General features: G+C 48.0%; 1 non-coding gene across 1 annotated transcript; it reads left to right on the plus strand.

Annotated features, from left to right (window-relative positions):
- The first annotated feature begins 2322 nt into the window (after positions 1–2322).
- Gm23906 lies at positions 2323–2450 on the plus strand. Its single transcript, XR_003949116.1, has one exon. It is a non-coding gene; the product is annotated as a small nucleolar RNA SNORA17 (small nucleolar RNA).
- Positions 2451–4031: the final 1581 nt, after the last annotated feature.

The following is a 4031-nucleotide window of genomic DNA, read 5'->3' on the forward strand; positions in this document are numbered from 1 at the left end:
AGCCATTAATGAGCAAATGAACTTATTTGGCCCAGTACAGAGGGGTCTCCCTGTACTTTCCGCCTTACCACGTGGCTGGAATTTAATTATTATAGATATTAAAGATTGTTTCTTTTCTATACCTTTGTGTCCAAGGGAATACTGATGTCCCTCGTCTTGGTGATGTCCAGGGCGTCAATAATAAAAAGAGAGCAGCGTTGGGGGATAATGTCGATATTTCCACTCCCAATGACGGTGATGTATAATGCTCAAGTATTCTCCTGCTTTTTTACCACTAACTGGGAACTGGGTTTGGCCTTAATTCAGACAGCCTTGGCTCTGTCTGGACAGGTCCAGACGACTGACACCATTAACACTTTGTCAGCCTCAGTGACTACAGTCATAGATAAACAGGCCTCAGCTAATGTCAAGATACAGAGAGGTCTCATGCTGGTTAATCAACGCATAGATCTTGTCCAGATACAACTAGATGTATTATGACAAATAACTCAGCTGGGATGTGAACAAAAGTTTCCGGGATTGTGTGTTATTTCCATTCAGTATGTTAAATTTACTAGGGCAGCTAAATTGTCAAAAAGTCTTTTTCAGTATATGTTACAGAATTGGATGGCTGAATTTGAACAGATCCTTCGGGAATTGAGACTTCAGGTCAACTCCACACGCTTGGACCTGTCGCTGACCAAAGGATTACCCAATTGGATCTCCTCAGCATTTTCTTTCTTTAAAAAATGGGTGGGATTAATATTATTTGGAGATACACTTTGCTGTGGATTAGTGTTGCTTCTTTGATTGGTCTGTAAGCTTAAGGCCCAAACTAGGAGAGACAAGGTGGTTATTGCCCAGGCGCTTGCAGGACTAGAACATGGAGCTCCCCCTGATATATGGTTATCTATGCTTAGGCAATAGGTCGCTGGCCACTCAGCTCTTACATCTCACGAGGCTAGACTCATTGCACGGGATAGAGTGAGTGTGCTTCAGCAGCCCGAGAGAGTTGCACGGCTAAGCACTGCAATGGAAAGGCTCTGCGGCATATATGAGCCTATTCTAGGGAGACATGTCATCTTTCATGAAGGTTCAGTGTCCTAGTTCCCTTCCCCCAGGCAAAACGACACGGGAGCAGGTCAGGGTTGCTCTGGGTAAAAGCCTGTGAGCCTAAGAGCTAATCCTGTACATGGCTCCTTTACCTACACACTGGGGATTTGACCTCTATCTCCACTCTCATTAATATGGGTGGCCTATTTGCTCTTATTAAAAGGAAAGGGGGAGATGTTGGGAGCCGCGCCCACATTCGCCGTTACAAGATGGCGCTGACAGCTGTGTTCTAAGTGGTAAACAAATAATCTGCGCATATGCCGAGGGTGGTTCTCCACTCCATGTGCTCTGCCTTCCCCGTGACGTCAACTCGGCCGATGGGCTGCAGCCAATCAGGGAGTGACACGTCCTAGGCGAAATATAACTCTCCTAAAAAAGGGACGGGGTTTCGTTTTCTCTCTCTCTTGCTTCTTGCACTCTGGCTCCTGAAGATGTAAGCAATAAAGCTTTGCCGCAGAAGATTCTGGTTTGTTGCGTCTTTCCTGGCCGGTCGTGAGAACGCGTCTAATAACAAGCAGATCCTGAAGGAAAGGCCATCCAGATATGTCCTACCTGGGGATTCATCCCATATACAGACACCAAACCCAGACACTATTGTGGATCCTTGTTGACAGGAGCCTTATATAGCTGTCTCTTGAGAGGTTCTGCGAGAGCCTGACAAATACAAAGGTGGATTCTCACAGATAACCATTGGATTGAGCACGAGGTCCCCAATGCAGGAGTTAAAGAAAGGAATGAAGGGGTTTTCCACCCATAGGAAGAACAACAATATCAACCAACAAGACGCCTCCCCCCCGCCCCCGACCCCTGCCCCAGAGCTCCCAGGGACAAAACCACCTACTGAAGAGTACACATGGAGGGACCTATGGCTCCACATGCATATGTAGCAAAGGATGGCCTTGTCAGATATCAATGAGAGGGGACCCCTTGGTCCATCAAGGCTCGATTCCCCATTGTATTGTAAGATCTGGTGGTGAGGTGGGAGTGCATGGGTGGGATAGGGAGAGAGAGGATGGGATAAGGGGGTTCCAGATCAGAAACTAGGAAGTGAGATAGCACTTGAAATGTAAATAAATAAAATATCCAATAGAAATGAGTATAATGTGTTATGTTTTGTCTGAAATAATCAGATAAATTAAGGTAAATGCTTTCCCACTAACATCTCTTCCTTTATTACATTCAGATAGTCTAGTCTACCCACTTCAAAGGGAAATTTAAAATGCCCAGAGAACCCTGTAGGTGTTGCAGTTGTGGCCACTGTGTCACTTTTGCGTCAGTAGATGGCAGGGAGACGAAAGGCTATGTCTATGCTCAGTGTTCTGACCTGTATAAATCCGAATGATCAGTATCCTGGAAAAAAGCAAGCCTGAGATGACCACCAGTCCAGCTCTGTGCAGGCCTTGAGGGACAGATCATTCGTGAGATAACCCCTACCTGGCAACATATGCATGGGCAGGGTATAGCACTCCAGAGACCACTCCTGAGATGGCCTCAGATACTCAGAGACTACAGGCACCTCTAAGAGGAGCAAGTAAATGGTAGAGACATAAAAGAGAAAATAAATAAATAAGAACAGAAGGATGTGGGCCCAGTGAAGAGAGGTAGAACTGGATGTTCCAGGGTAGTGAGGAACGGCACGTGTTGCTACCAGGGAGTCACATCTGCCTGGGTGTGTGGCCCTGCAGCAGCAAGGGTCTGTTATAACCAAAGGCTAGGCAGATATCCCTACTTCTGTGTTGATGTCTAGGGACATGCTGGTGTCTGAGGGCTGTGCACAACAGGCTTCACTTCTCACCTGGTCATTGTGGGAGGGCTAGTTCTAGGGGCATGAGAACAGGAGAGAGCTGAGGGCCTGCACAAAGCAGGGGTTGTGGATACAAGCCTGGGAGAGGTGGCATGGATGACAAAAGACATCCTCTTCCCCCTCAACTCTTACCATTTGCAACAGGTCCAAGACTTGGCCCTGGGTTTATAAGAGCAGGAAAACTATCCTTGCTCCTTACCAGCTGCAGCACTTGGGAGAGTGGGCTCTATACTTTACCTGTGCAGCATAGTATATCTGACCCTGGTGGCAGGACCACAGGCAAGGCAGTCCTGAGAACATGAGCATGGGACAGCATGTCCTACTCTCACCCGTGTAGTGACTTGGGTGAGGGAGAGATTCCACCCCCCCCCTTGACCTTTGTCACCTACAGCAGGCAGGAGAGCTGACCCTGAGGTCATTAGAGCAGGAGAGCTATCCCTGCCCTTCACCTGCTGCAGCAGTTAAGAGAACAAGCAGGCCCTGAATGTCACTTGGGCAGCATGGTAGAGTTTACCCCAGATGTGGGGCTTACGGTGTGGGAAATCCAGCCCTGCCTCCTGTCAGATGTGCAGTAGCATAGCATGGAGGAGGGCAAGATGCCTTCCTCCCTTCCCTCATTCCTTGACATCTATGGCAGGTGGGAGAATTGGCTCCCGGATCAGAAGAGTGGAAAAACTGGTCATGTCCCTCACCTGCTGCACCTCACCTGGGCAGCAGCATACAGGTATCACTGGTTGTGAAGGTTGCTGGTAAGCTGGCCCCTAGGATGTGAGAGTGGGAAAGCCTCCTTGTAGACCAGCTCACATACTTCTAGGGCCCAGATCAATGGCTTTCAATTGGCATGCCTTAATAGCTATCCTACCAATGAACTGCTTGAGTCAAGAAGGGGCTGGTTCTACAGATCCAAAAGCACAGGTGGTCCATGACACAGGGAAACAACAGGATATATAAGAGGAGTCCCAGGGAGGATCCGGTATTGATAGAAGCCAGAGGCCTGTTACCAGACAATGAACATTTGCAAGCAAAGAAGTGTGGACAGAGGATACTGCATGGCACACTGTGACACACTACATCTTCCACAATAAGATTTGGTTTTTTTCTCTGTTGAGCTTTGGGGGAGATAGCAAGGGAGGAG

The sequence above is a fragment of the Mus musculus genome, chromosome 10 (genome assembly GCF_000001635.26).
Source record: "Mus musculus strain C57BL/6J chromosome 10, GRCm38.p6 C57BL/6J".
In the NCBI taxonomy this organism is placed as follows: Eukaryota; Metazoa; Chordata; class Mammalia; order Rodentia; family Muridae; genus Mus; species Mus musculus.